The sequence below is a fragment of the Pithys albifrons genome, chromosome 1 (assembly GCF_047495875.1).
Source record: "Pithys albifrons albifrons isolate INPA30051 chromosome 1, PitAlb_v1, whole genome shotgun sequence".
NCBI classification, from domain to species: domain Eukaryota; kingdom Metazoa; phylum Chordata; class Aves; order Passeriformes; family Thamnophilidae; genus Pithys; species Pithys albifrons.
Window position 1 is genome coordinate 121,349,064 of NC_092458.1, and position 15,258 is coordinate 121,364,321.

The 15,258-nt window shown below is 47.3% G+C and overlaps 1 long non-coding RNA gene across 1 annotated transcript; it reads left to right on the plus strand.

The window, feature by feature from the left end:
• The first annotated feature begins 1,281 nt into the window (after window positions 1-1,281).
• Window positions 1,282-11,353, plus strand: LOC139680744 (uncharacterized). Its single transcript, XR_011699403.1, has 3 exons — window positions 1,282-1,543; window positions 8,730-8,864; window positions 10,856-11,353. It is a non-coding gene; the product is annotated as an uncharacterized lncRNA (long non-coding RNA).
• The last annotated feature ends 3,905 nt before the right edge of the window (window positions 11,354-15,258 follow it).

Below are 15,258 nucleotides of genomic sequence, written 5' to 3' on the forward strand. Positions count from 1 at the left end.
TGGGTGGGAAAGGTTATCACAGCAAAGAGAAATGAGTGGCAAAAGTTATCTGGAAAAGTCAATAAACACCACCTTTGCAGTTGGTACCACTCAAAGAAAGAGTGGCATTGTGCCATCAAGGTGAAAGAAAGGGGATATAAACTCCTGAGAAGGAAAAAAAGGAGACTTTCTTTACAAAGTGTAGAAGATGGGAAGGGTTTTTTCTCCCCAGTTCAGTGCTTACCCTGTGAGGGTGAGAGGGAGGTCTCTGTGTGCAATGCATGTGATCTTGCAGAGTAAGAAGGATCACCGAATGGGTGACGCAGGAAAAGGAGGATTACTCTGCATGTGATGGCAGAAGGAGGATGGAGGGACATTCTTGTAGGGGGTGTATGGATGGGGATTACTAAGGGATTTTCTTGGGGATCTAGGTATAGCAAAGAAACTCCACCCTCTACCTTACACTTGGAGTAAGGGAAGGGTCATCAGAAGCCATCACGTGTATGTTAAAGTCTTGATGGCTTTCTGTCATGCTCTAAAGTATATGTTGCTTACCCCATTGACCTAACTACTTACATATATATGTTTCACTCACTTTTGGAGAGCCAATGCCATTTCAAAATCTGTAGTCAAAAAGAAGAAAATGAGGCCATCTTTGTGTAAGCCAAAGTGTCTGTCTCCATTGAAACAAACAGTTTGACCACTTCCTCCTTTGTAGTCAAAATACAGTTTCTCATCCACACAAGATTTTGTAAACAAAAGGATGAGCAGTACACAGAGGATGACACACCTCAGTGCAAGAGTTTCTAAAACCTGCTGAGTTAATGGGAAGTTGCTCCCATTCATTTCAGTGAGAGTCCTTTAAACACACCGAACAGACCAGAAGCGATGCCTTGTTGTGCTCATGCACTTTCAGGCCACTATTGCTGCTTTGCAACAAGCTGGAAAATTCACAAATGCACGCAGTCACAAAAATAAAAGAATATGGTTTTTGGGACCATACTCAGTAGGTTCACCTCTCCCATGACAACAGAGGATGATGTGGCCAGTTCACTATAACTGTGACTTGTTTAATAGTAGTAACACAGTTTTACAGCTGTGAGAGGAAGGCTGAAGTCTGACTGCAAGTGAGGCTTTGGAAGTAGCAGCCTCTGTGAACAGTCTAGCAAAAATGGTTGAGTTTTGGCTCAGTTATGAGGTTTTGACAATGAATAATTGCTGTTATTTACATAACACCCACGCACAAACCATAAACGTTTGGCTCTCTGACCCTGGCCATGACCACAGAGATCTGTAGTAGATGCTCTTTCATGTTCTCCCTGTTACACTGCTCCCTTCCAGCTGCCTCAGCAAGGCTGGTCTGGGCAAGGGGGAGAAGAGCTGCAGGTCATACCCATGGCAGGAATAGGGATAGACTCAGCTCCATGTGGGGAAGCAAAGGTGGCAAGAAGCCAGACTGCAGAAAACACATGGGGAAACCAAGACTGAAGGAACAGAAGAGAACAGAGAGAAGAAACAGAAGAATAATTGCAGGCAGGGAGTCTGAGCTGTTTGCCAGAGAGAGGTAAGAGCAGCCTTTGTATTGTACATACAGCTCGCTATCTCTACATCCTTTCACAGAGGACACAGCACAAAGCATGTGATGACAGTTGCACTGGCAGAGCAAGAGACAGAAAATTAGCAAACATTGAAGAGGAATTACCAATAGAAGATCAAAGACCAGGAGGGAAAGAATGGGCAGAGAAAGCTAGGGGAAAAATTGAATAGCTGCAATTAAAATAAAAAAAGGTTTAACAGAGGAAAAAAATTATATTTTTCATAAGGGTAAGGCTTATTTTACCTAGTACTTTCCCTTGTCCCCATTGCACATCTTCTTTCACCTTTTTTCTCCTTCCTTGCACCCAGACCTCCCTTTCTTCTGGCCCCAGCCCTTGCCTAAAGTCTCTTACTGTGCCCTGCTTACTATTTCCACTCTGTCTCTTCATCCAGTGTCCCCTCAATCCTTGTCCATCCTGTGCCCCCAGCCCCCTCTAGTCACCACTTTCAAGCATTCTAAACCTTGATCCAAGCAGGAGCCACTTCTGCCTGTTCTGCCTCCTGTCCCAAGAGCCAGTCCATATCCCTGGTGCTCTGTCCTTTCCTTCTCATTGCCCTTTCAGCTCCTGCAAACATTCCAAATCCCTTGCACCTCTGGGTTTCCAAGCTGAGGCAGCTCTGAATAGGGGGATGTTTTCCCTGTCAAACAGAGATGCAGAAACCCAGGTCTGCTGGTACACAATGTTCTAGCTGGGAGTTCAGCATCCTTGGTCCCTCAGGTGTAGCTGTCACTGCAGCAATTGGCACCTGTCAGTATGACTGACTAGGAGGAAGATGCCCACAATGCTGACAGCCCCATCACCTGCTACAGCAGCACATGGCTTTCCCTTGAAGGTACTAATGCCAAGCCACAGCCAAGCTCCAACCCATGCTAAGTCTCTTCCCAAGCCATCCATGCTGTCTGTGTGTCTGTCCTCAGCCCAGCAAGCAGCAGCCAGTCACTCCTTTCCCTCTGTGAGAAGTCATGGAGCAGGGATGCAGGGCTCAGCCCTCCACAGAGGCAGCTCCAATCCATCCATTCATCCCTACAGCCAAAGGAAGAAATAGCCACCTCTCAACTTACAGGCAACTTTTTGCATGGAGCCCAAAGACCCTTCATCAGGCAGAGGTTCTGGCAAAGCACTTGCTCCCCTCTCCCCTCTGGGCTCTGTTGGAAAGGTCAGAGCACCCCGAGGACCCTCTGCCCTCTGGTGCAGCAGCACAGGGCACACCGGGACAGGCAGAGAGCTCCACCACGTCAGGAGGTGAAGAGTTGGCAGGACAGATGAAAACAGGATTATCCCTCTGTCTGCCAGCAAGGGTGAAACTGGACAGCTGGGAAGGAAGTGAACCCTGACTGGCCACCGTTGTAGTGGGCAGGCGTGCTTATTTTTAAAATCAAGCAGAAAAGAAAAGTACTGTCACCACATGTCTTGCAGATGAGGTGCCACTCAGGTCCAAGCTGAGTTTTGGGACCCTGGGAATGTCATTTTAGTGTTTCACAGTATTATCCACCTAAGACTGAGCAGATCAGGATTTACTTTCGTTTTACTCCTCCTTCATTCCCCCTTGGAGCATTTGCCCTGCCCCACTGCCTGTGTGAGAGAGAAGGTCAGATCAGCTCGACACCACTTTCCTGGAGCTGCTACACAAGGCTGTGGCAGCTGGATGGGAATGAGGAAAGGGGTTTCAAAAAGCAGCAGGAGAGAAATGTGGCATTTTTTCTGTATCTGTTGCTCAAGAGGAAAACCAAGAGCAGGTCTACAGCATGGCGTGGTGGGACCTGAGCAGCAGGAGCAACCACCTGAACACTGCCTGGCTCTCCAGCAGGCTTGGCAAGAGCTCTCTGTTGTTGTTGCTCTGCCATGGCTCATACACACATGAGCTGGTTTAACACCAGCCTGCATATCATGTATTAGTGCTTCAGTTATAGCACAAACAATCAGGCTGATCCTGCTCAGGTAAAGCAACTTTCGTTTGCAGCCGTGGATAAAATACCTGCCTTAGCCAATTTGCAAGAGCACCTGTGTCCATAGGGCTTTCCTTCACTTCTGTCAGTGAACTAGGAGCAAAGTGCAGTCTCTTTAGGTGCTGCTACCATGATCAGCAAAAAGATATGAGGAGAGAGAAGCCTAAACCCCCACTGACCTCTCTTTGTTTACTCTTGAAAAGAAACTCCGGCCCTTCAGGCTGTAAGTGGACTCTTATGTCCACGGATCAAAACCCACAAGCCCTGATCAAACAAATCTCAGATGGCAGTTACAATAACTCTTCTGTGTGAGGATGTGTTCCAGCATTTGACCAACACTGTTAGATAAACAGGTAAATCTGTTAACAGTGAGAAGTGTAGGTAATTTGTTGTGGAGATTTGGGATTGCAGCCGCGGTGGCTTGAACAGTCTCTGAGCTATCCCTGCTTAATTAGAAACATAGCTGGGTTTTGTCAAGGCAGGTAACTTCTCTGATGTCTGCTAATAGACTAAATTGCATTTGTTTAGACTGCATTTTTGGTCTCCCTGACTGATGGGAATACGAACTAGACTGGGCCCTGTCATAAGCAGCTCTCTGCCCCAGTAACTCATCCAGGGACCAGAGTTGTTGCAGTCTGCCAGCATGCTCTGGCTGCTGGCCATGTATTTCCCACTGATCACATTGAGCCAGAACTTGGTCTGATCCCTTATCTTGATTCTACAGCCTGGGGTTGACCACACAACTCCGGGAAACCCAAGGAATGCAATCTGGTTGAAGGTCTTTGCTCCAGCTGCCCAAGCATAAGCACTGGCACCTTCAAAAGAGCACCAGCACCTTCTTGAAGGGAGAAAGCCACAAAGAAAATGCAGCTGCTGGAGCTTTGCTCCTTTCTACGTCCTGCTGAGGTGTGTCCAATGCTGTCAGAAGCACTTCTGATGAAAAATTGAAGCTGGAGTGATGAAGTGAAAACACCTGCCTGCCGAGAAATGTTAAAGAACCCAAATTTACCTGTGAGGCATTTGGAGACAGGGTCATTTATTTTCATGGCTGTCTGCCAGCTTGTCCTTCTTCTGTGAGGCCAGTGCCTTGGAGGTGCTTGGTGCCCTCTGGCCCTGCAGCTCTCCTGACTCCAGATGGCCCAAAGAAGACAACTAAAAATGGGAAGATTTCAGAAACTTGCTTCCTCTGGTCTGAGAGGAGCTGACAAAAGTCAGCTGCAGAGCCAGGAGCTGAACCCTTCCCTTCAGCTCTCTTGCTTCCTTTAGCTACTGTGTTGAGTGATGTTATTAGGCTTGTTGCTCCCAATAGCATCGCTTTTAGGATCAGCTCCAGAATGACTGTGAAATAAAGGCAGCTTACAATCCAGGCATAATTCCTAAGGTTTCTAACCCCATCAAAATAGTTGAATAATGAGAGCAAGAGGCAGAAACTGTTTGGAACAAATCCTTCAGCCTCTGGCACACAGTGTTTTAATACTCCCCTGTGACCTGAAAGTCTGTCCAGAGCTACTTCACCTACCCAAAGCCTGAATGGCCTTACAGGTGGGAAAGCTGTGCCTTCCTAGTGCAGCTAGGAAAGAGATTCCAGAAGAGGTTCAGACCCAGTCCTTGGCAAGGTTTTCAGTCCAAGGGCTTCATGGGATGTTCTCTTTACCTTCTGCCAGGGATTGTGCACAGAAACACAGGGAAAGCTCCTGCTCTGCAGATAATGTACAGGAAAATTGGAAAGACTCACTCTAAACTTTGTCCAGGGGAAAACCATGCTAACAACCACTCAACAAGGCTGAACGTCCTTGGCAGCTATTAATTATTATCAGCCCTTCACTCCAGCAAAGTGTGTGAGAGGCTTTCAGATGTAGCATTCCACAATCCCCACACAAGCTGTTATTGATTTGGCATGTAAAAACGAGGGTGATAAGTTTGTGTTTGGAGTGGGTTGGAAGGACATGAATAAAGCCCTACAGTCAGGAAACTTTGTGCTTTGTTTTGAAGGATGTGTTACTTTTTGCTTGTTCAGTTTAACCATTCCTTACCATCAAGGTCTCTTTCCTACTTTTGGAAGTCAATTGATTAATGAAAAGGAAGCTTAGTTTTGACGTATTTCTCCAAGGAAACTAGAATTAGTGGTTACTGAATGCTGGCAAAGTATTTATGGATTTAGATTCAGTCCTTTCATAACCATTTTCTGAGAGTCCTTGATAAAGTTTTTCCCTGTATACTTTTCCTTTGGTTCTCAGGATTCTTAGTGATGGGACAGAATCACACTGCAGCAGCACAACAAAGCATGAGGCTGGTGGATCTCCAGGAGGACAAAAAGCAGGGATCTTACCAGCTGCTGTCCTGAAGGTCTTTGGCACTATAGTATGTCTCTCAGTTTCCCAGCATGGCAGAAAACTGAGACATCCCCATTCACACAGTGGTCTAAACCAACCTTGTGATTTGCCTTTAATTTGCAGTTGGCTTCCCACTCTCTCCTGCTTCTTTCCCTCCTCCTTTTGTATTCCTCATTCACACTGTAATCAGAGGTGGGTTAACATAAGGCAACCGTGAATCAGGTTTCAGTAACTGCCACCATCTGTGATGAATCAGAGAAGATGCAGCAGGCAGGAATGGCTCAATGGGAGGTGATTTTTCCCTTTAGAGATTTTAAGCATAAGGGATTCACACAGCCTACTTCAGGCAATCAGCTGGGGTGCCTGTACATTTTGGTGGGGGCAAACTCCCTGAGTAGCTGATGGACAGAAGATAGTTAAGGTTGCAAGATGTGAAACCTGCTTGTCTTCCTCCTCCTTCCTGGAACTGGCCTGGACCATCACATGCACATCACAAAGAAAATATCTATGCTAACAAACCGATGAGTACTAGGGGATATGCATGTTGGTATGTCCACACCATCAGGGTGGTCCCTGGCCTGCTTTTGACCTGGATCCACCAGGATTCTCCCCAGAAATTCTCCCCTGTGGTTTGGGAGTTGGTTGGAGTCTGTGGACTTTTCCATCGGGCATTTTGCAGAGGCCATGCCGAGTTGCAGGGTGAACCATCCTGGCTGTGGCTGCTCCCTGGCAGCTGCCTGGAGAAGGGTCTCAGGATAGTTTAATGTCTTACCACAGTCACAGCCTGTTCTGTGGGGTTTCTCTTCACTTTCCTCCTCTCCTGTACCAAAGAGCCCTGCATAAGCCCAGCAGATGGCACTCCACCATGGTGTTACACTGAAAAGCCCCTCATAAATAACCTGGCCCATGGGGGTGCAAGGTGGTGGTCCAGGGCTGCCCAGCTCACCCAGCCCCCACAGGGAGCCAGCTGCTGCTGTCATGGGAAGGCCGTGCCAAGTCTGGGCATGAGTTTGAGGAGTTTGAATAAAATTACTTCATTCACATTTGTTTGTATATACTTATACATGCATACCTAGCTACCTACCTACATCTGTCTGTATGTCTGACAGGAGCAAACCTGCCAGCTATGGCTAGAACACCTTCAGGACTTGAAGGGGCAGAGAGGGCAGAGGGTGCTCAGTGCTCAGGAAGTTCTGAGAGTGGCTGCGTGTTTGCAGTGTGGTAACATTCACTGGCTCCAAGCAAATCAAGGCTTTGTCAGACCAGTCCTTGTGGACAACCACCATGAGGGACTTGCCCAGACTTTGGTCTGCACTGCCATGGGAGGACAGTACAGCTCTGTGCAACCTGTGGCTGCCACCCAGGCCAGCCTGCTATGCCAGCTCCATCTCACCACCCACAGCTTTAGCTGCAGAGCCATCCCTTTCTCTTTCTTTTCCCATCTTCATGAATCAGTCCTCCCTCAGCCAAAAAGTATGGCTCAGCACATCTCATCAAACTTTGAGTCAAGAAGTTAAATTCTTCATCTGCTAGTCTTCCAGAGATTGGCTTTGCTTAGCATGACAGGCTTCTCTTTATGATCACTAGAAAATGTTAAAAAACAAAGGTGGGCCTGCCAAATTCATTCCAGTGAACAGTAAGTCTTGGCTGCGTGAGTTTAGTCATTTTTCTGAGCTAATTCCCTAAGATAGCTCTCTTTTTGTCTTTTCTGCAGTTTATTCACCCAACTCCATGCAGTGACAGATACTTGCAAGGACCAAGTTGTAGCCTCCTTTGTTGCCAGATGCTCAGTTTTTCTCACCTCCTGTGGATGGCTGGGCTCCTTTGTGAGCTGGGGTATCACTTTTTTTGCGTAAGACAACTGGCATTTTGACTTGGAAAGAGGAAAGTTTCTGCTTGGCAACAAACTGCTGCTCCCAGGGACAGTGTCTGCACACAGACTCCTCGCCTGAAACTGGAGTGGGCTCAGGGCAGATAATGTGGCATTGCAGGACTGCTGAGCCAACAACCACAGCTTCCTACCAAGCATTTTCTCTTTCCCTAAGTGGCTTTGGGTTTCGTCTGTCTCCTTTTTCCCTTTGACATTTCAAAAATGTTCAGACGGCTGAAAATTTGTGCTGCAGTTTTGGAACAGTTGCCTCCATGATCCTGATTTCTCTCTTAGGGACACAAGATGACACTTCCCTGGAGGTGTTCAAGGCCAGGCTGGACAGGGCTTCAAGCAACCTGGTCCAGTGAAATGAGTTCCTGCCCACGACAGCGGAGTTGGAACTAGATGATCTTTAAGATCCCTTCCAACCCAAAACATTCTATGATTCTATGACCAGAAAGAAGTAAATTTTTTATTCCGTTTCATGCAAGTATGTGGGTTTTTACTTTTAAATGTAGTTTTGAGTTGTTATAAACACAAAAGCACAATTATTGGGCTCTTGGTATCTTTTGCCTTCTAGGGTGAATGATACTGCTTAGCAGTGGTGTGCCTAAGATGGTATCAGAACCTGAGCCTTGAGCCTGTGTCAGAGGAGAAATGCATCTACTGACAGCAGCAGAAGCAGCCCTTGGGTTATTTAAAGTGGAGTTTATGAGTTTGCAGTTTCTGCAGCTTAGGTCCAGGTCTGGGCAACAAACTCTTGCAGGGGTCTGTACTGGAAATCTGGGAAACAGAACCCCCTAGAAGGATTCACAGCACTACCCATATCAGAATCACTGTAGCTGTGGGCTTGTTGTCTCCTCTGCAAGTGTCTCCTCAGGGGATGTTTCTGCTAACAGGGCCTTGCAAGCCAGAGGAGTTTCCCCAGATAGAGCAATGCCCTGAGCTGGGAAGTGCTTGCCCTTATCTTTGCTAAGTTGTCCTTTTATTCTTCTCTCCCCAGGCTGAGGAGCACTGGGCAAACAGGATTTGCTATCTCCAGTTAGAGGCACCAAAACTGTTTCCTGCACAACCTGAGCTGGCAGATGCACATGCCTAATCTTGGAAGAAAAAGGGCAGCAAGGAAGAAGAAAGACAGGTGGGTAGAGGCAACTCCACCACATAGTCTGAATAAATTTCTTCTTTCCTGGAAAATCTGCCATGAGCACTGGGATCTCTCCTTTGCTCTCTGAGAGTGGCTCACACCTGTCAGTTCATAAGGACCATAAGAGCACCTCAGAAGGTGAAATCTCTTCCTCTCTCTACAGCTCTATGCTTGCTGTTTGTCCTCTGGCCTGCCATGCTGGAGCTGGTACATGCCATATGTGGCCTGTCCCCTTCAGTCTCAGCCAGCAGAGTTCATCTCTCCTCCCCGGAAAAGGCAGAGTTTGGTCTCTGGCTCCTTCCTTGGCTCTTTCCATCACAGATGTTGCTTCAGCTACATCTCAACTTCACCAGAAGTGAACAGTTTGAACTGAAATTGCCCACACTGAGTATCCCTTTGGAGCTTCAGTCATTTCTAGTGTTTCCACTAGGAATAGCAAGCTGTGCTGGGAAGGAAAAGGCTGAGAAACTGAGGGGCTGGAAAAGGGGGGGATTGGGCATGGAGGGAGAGATGTTTGCAAGAGGCAGGAAGCAGAAATAGGTGCTGTGGTCTTGACTGTCCATTGTGTTTCCGTACCTGCCAGGATTGTGCAAAAGTGGAGAGAGATGGTGCAGGAGAAGCAGAGAAGCTTCAGCTCCAGCCCACCTTCCTTGAGCAGACATTTCACTGCCACAATCCTGGAGGCCAAGTCATCAGCGCTGGGGCAGGAGAAGAGCAGCTGAGCTGCTCAGCAGCCGGTGGGATGGTCTGTTGCCTCCCTCCTTGGCAGCTGTGTGTGGTGAGGCCACCCCCAGACACGATGGAAGGTTGGGACGTGGCTCCTTCCCCTGGGTGGCACATAGCTATACCTAATTATGTGGGGCTTGCAGAGCAGAGAATTTGAGGTATTTTCTCCTCCCTGGGCTTGTTCCAGCCTGGATTCACATGCACATAATGCTGACATCAGGGCTTAGATCAGTGAAGGCAGTAGCAAGTATGCAATTCTCCTAACACAGGGTAAAGCATAGATATGGTTTAGCTAAAATGGTGGCTTTTCCAGGCTTCTCCTTCTGGGTCTGTGTTGCTGGCAAGAATCTCATGGGACATCTGCCTGCAATGGTAGAGGAAAAGTAACTATTCTTATGCATGTGGTACTCTTGAAAGTTGTCTCAGCGACTAAATGAGCACAGAGCAATGACCCTCATTGCTGCGGCAAAGCTGCAAATCAGGTCAGTCTGGAGCAAGGACAAATACTTCTCTAGTGGATGCAGCTTTCCTTGTGACATAACTTTTCTGTGGGTATACAAAGACTTTCATCTGCAGGACTGTAATTTCAGTGTCTTTCATAGGAAGTTACATTTCTGCTTAAAGTTAGGAAAAAAGCCACTGCTCTTGGTTCAGACAGTGGCAGAAGACTTGACTTTGTGTGTGTGTGTGTGTGTGTGTGTGTGTGTGTGTGTGTATGTATGTGATTTTTTTTCCATTTAGAGTGTGAAGGAAAAAAGTCTTGTTCTGTGTCACCCTACTGACCCAAAGTGGCCAAAAAGGAAGTAGAAAAGAGGAAAAGAAATTGTATATATACTAATTTTTTGTTCTTGCCATTTCCACTTATTCACATAATGCAAAGGCTGCACTTCCATCCCAGGCTGTGATGCCAGTACTGGGTATTGCTGTGATAAGCGGTTCCCAATTTAACTGAAAGAGAGGACAAAATAGTGCAGAGACAAAGAGACAAAATGTGCAGCTTTTTACTTAAGCGTTTCATTCCTGCAGTTCCTCTTGCCAGGTTGTTTTCTTTTTTCCAAGTATCCTCTTTTAATTTCACCTTGGAGCTGGAGGGCTGGCTCAGCCCAGCTGCCCATAGCTGGTGTATGCCCACACAAACAACAGCCCGATGAACCCAGCCTGCCTTTGATATGCATTTTTGCTAAACCTGCAATTTCTAGGTCTCCCCTTCCAAAATCACCCCTCTCTGGGTGCCCACAGAAATCTTTTGTTCTTTCCAGGCCCGTCCAGCTCGACCCAGTGAAGGCTCCGGAGCAGGTGTCCCAGTTTCCAGGCAGGCTGGGAGCAGCCTGGCTGTGGAAAGTGATAAGCCCTTGGTCAGCACCGCGTTTATCTCCCCAGCAGTGGCAGCAGCAGACAAGAACAGCATGTCCTTGACCCAGGCAGGCACTGGGCACGGCAGGCTGCTGACAGCTGAGCTGGGGAATGCTATCCCAAATCCCGAGTCTGACTGGTGCAGTACTGTGCTCCCCTGGGGAAAAAATTGCTCCAGGCCCCAGCCAGCAGCCACTCACTCGTCTGGTTCAGCCTTTGGGGTGATGCCACCTCACATCCCTGATGCCTGGATGTCTCACAGGGGCCATGACTCCCAAATGCAGCAGAGGATGGGCACTAAGCAGCCATTCTGGGTGGCTGGAAGGAAACCGAGGGAAGCACTGTGTGTGGCTTTTCATTTTCTTCTTGTTTTTCCCCCCTTGTCTATTTTCTTGAAAAAATAAAAGCAGTTTAATTGTGTGAGTTACCATCTGGAGGTCAGGCCGTTGTGAACAATAAGCTTAGGTTGTAATTATATTTATCCTGGGTAGGTTTCTGCTTGCAACTCATTTTAATGCCTTGGGCCTCCCTGGTATGTTCAGCTAAAGGAGCAGAGTTAATTGGAGGCGTCTGGCTCAAATACTAAAGGTTACTTGAAACCTGCAATTTTGGACAGATTAAAGAAATCTGTGAAAGCACTCAAATGAACCACAGATCCTGAAGAATACCCATAGTACAACTTCTATTAGCTTGCAGTACACCACAGACATGGAAAAATGCTTTCAATGAATATTGGTTGAGGTAAAAAGCTAAACATTTGCGATTTACAAAATACCCACGACAATGAATTGAGCTGTCAGACTTGCCTTCCTCACTGAAGCAACTGGGATATGGTTTACAGCATCTGTGGAAAGATTTGGCAGGATAAGGAATTATCTTTATCTCTTAGCCACAGAACACCCTCTCCTCACTCACTAACCCCTTCTCACCCCTCTTCTGTCCCAAGCCCTGGCAATTAATCACTGTGCACCCTCTTGGGGACTGTGATGAAGTAAAAATGATGGCTGCATTCATTTTCAGACATTGTTTCCCCCACTGCCACCACATCGTTCTGCATTACAGAGACCTTGCATCCCTTGCTCCCTCAGAGGAGCCACTAATGCCATGAGCTGGGAAGTGGGAAGGACTGGGAGGCAGCTGAACATGGACTGGGCTTGTGATGTGGTGTCTGGACTCAGCCTAAAGTTTAGTGTGAGAAGGGCTTTCCCTAAACAGCAGAGACATAGCAAATGTCCCCCTCCACCCTGTCATGTGGCTATGAAGATGACGGGCATCTGTGAGGGATGAGGGGAAGGAGAATAAAGGCAGCTTGCTTAAAACCAGTTGTCTCATTGGAGGGAGCTGCTGGCATCTGACTGTGATTAAGCTTGACCCAACAGTTGATCCTGACCTCATGTGGGAATGATGTCCTTTCAGGGAGGAGAAGCGTGCCTGGGCTTTGTGGTCTAACAGGCCACAGGCTCAGAAGAGACCATCTTCCTTTTGTCCCACCTCTCTGAGTTTTGCATACACTACGTTTTGTGGTTGGGGGGTTAAAGAACAAAAGCAATTGTTTAAAACAGGGTTTGTTCAACATGTCCATTTCATATTCTTGGGATGCTGAGTTGGCCAGGCTGTGTTGAGGTCAAAAAGTGAAGTTAGTTTTGGTTGTGCACTGAAATTTGCCAGTAGAAGAAGGATGAATATCCTGGCAATGAAAGGCCCATCTTAGGGTTTTTCCTGGGATAGTTTCTGCTTCCAGTCTCTGGAAGGGAAGGGAAGGTTTGGGAAGGTTTGGGAAGGTTTGGGAAGGGAAGGTTTGGGAAGGGAAGATTTGGAAAGGGAAGGGAAGGGAAGGTTTGGGAAGGTTTGGGAAGGTTTGGGAAGGGAAGGTTTGGGAAGGTTTGGGAAGGTTTGGGAAGGTTTGGGAAGGGAAGGTTTGGGAAGGGAAGGGAAGGTTTGGGAAGGGAAGGGAAGGTTTGGGAAGGGAAGGTTTGGGAAGGGAAGGTTTGGGAAGGTTTGGGAAGGTTTGGGAAGGGAAGGTTTGGGAAGGGAAGGTTTGGGAAGGGAAGGGAAGGTTTGGGAAGGTTTGGGAAGGGAAGGTTTGGGAAGGTTTGGGAAGGTTTGGGAAGGGAAGGTTTGGGAAGGGAAGGTTTGGGAAGGGAAGGTTTGGGAAGGTTTGGGAAGGTTTGGGAAGGTTTGGGAAGGTTTGGGAAGGTTTGGGAAGGTTTGGGAAGGGAAGGGAAGGGAAGGGAAGGGAAGGGAAGGGAAGGGAAGGGAAGGGAAGGGAAGGGAAGGGAAGGGAAGGGAAGGGAAGGGAAGGGAAGGGAAGGGAAGGGAAGGGAAGGGAAGGGAAGGGAAGGGAAGGGAAGGGAAGGGAAGGGAAGGGAAGGGAAGGGAAGGGAAGGGAAGGGAAGGTTAGGGAAGGTTTGGGAAGGTTTGGGAAGGAAAGGGAAGGGAAGGGAAGGGAAGGGAAGGGAAGGGAAGGGAAGGGAAGGGAAGGGAAGGGAAGGGAAGGGAAGGGAAGGGAAGGGAAGGGAAGGGAAGGGAAGGGAAGGGAAGGGAAGGGAAGGGAAGGGAAGAAAGAAGGGAAGAAAGAATATTTATGTTGTCCCTCTATAAGAGCCTCTAAGCTGTGATAGTTCTGATCAGAATTTCTCTGAAATGGTGAAGGAAGTTTCTTTTTTATGTTGATACTTTTGTCTATTGCCCTTTAGGAAATTTCAGTCAGCTGTGCCGTTTTGCCTTTTATCCCATAACTCTGCTGTTTGACATTCAGGTTATGGACCAGGAACACACACTGGCACCAGTGACAGCCATTGTTTCCCTTACAATGCTTGGGTCACAAACCAGTAGGAGAAAATTGGCATTCAATTCATGAGAACTGTTGCAAAATCCCAAATGCTGCAAAACAAATGCCCCATCTCTCTTCTGGTTTCATGTGTCTCAGGGTCTGTCTGGTGCTGTAACAATTAGATTTTGCTGGGAATCAACGAGCTACCTAAATTTATTTTGGTTTTTTAGATGAATACAAGCTTTGTTTGGACATTCTGTAGCAACAGCATCAACATTAGGGTGAAAAGTACTGGAGGGGAAGGCGGCATGGGGTGGCAATAAAGAAGAAAAGAGAATGGAGGGGACTTGTGAGCAAAGGAATAGGCAGAAGTAGGTGATTAAAAAGAGGTGTCAGTGACAGAACCAGGAGTGTGGGAGAGGCAAGTGCAACTCAACAATCTCAGTCCACAAAAGGAACTAAAATAACTACTCCTTAACCCCAGCACTGGGGCGAGTGGGGCGTGCAGCCATTTATACCATAGATGGCTAAATAATAAATAAGTCCAGTAGCATATACTGTCCTTATTGTTAACAAAGTCTTGAAATCCTCTGCTCTAAGAGCATCCAGCCCTTTGAGACCATCCAACCAAAACCTCATTTATTTTTGTTGTATTAATAGAAGCAGCTCAGGAAACCCTCATCCCAGCACAGTTTCAACACTTTATACAGCAGGGGGTCTTAATGGGATCTCTTCCATCCAGGGGGCCATTAGCTTCCCTCCCCATCTCTGCATTTCCCCTTTTCTAATAAAATGCTAGTCTAAACACACACTGGGGTGTTAAAAGGAGTGCTTTCTGCACTAGATGTGTATGAAGTAGCTCTGACTTATTTCAGACTTTAGCTTTAAACGATTGTACCCATGTAAAAAAACAGGAAAAACCCCCAAGCAAAACTGCTAGGTAAGTCTGAGTGAACCAGGTGCTGGCTTTCTTCCTTCTGCATCACCACTTCTGTTTTTCTGACCCCTTTGTCGCTTGCTCTCAGCCTGCTGTCTCATGTCAGGGACACTTGGTATCTGTTGACAGTTTCCATCACACCCTCTTGCTGGGTCTGAGCTGCAGCTGGGCATGGTTCTGGGGTGTATGAGGAGCATTTTGGATGGCCTCAGCTGGAGGACATTGTTCCTTATGCCACAATTGGCAGATGGGAAACATCTGCACCCATGATACATTAAAAAATTCTTCCTCAGCACCCCTGCACAGGACTGGATGGCTGAGGACTTAAGCCAGGCTGAAGTCACCATCATCTTTTCAGGTCTGAAAGGCCTGAGCAAAGAAATAGTGACTGAAAGCAGCACCAGTTTGATTTGGTATCACTTTGTGCCCAGGGGCACAGATGGCCAAGACTACAGACAGGACAGGTGCCGTCAGGAAGATATTGATGTTTGTGAAGCTCTCAGAGACACTTATCTAAATGTATCTATAGCTGTACAAAGCATGAATACTTAGTAAAAAGATATTATTTGTGTGGATTTGTTTTTTCTTTCTTGGCGTGC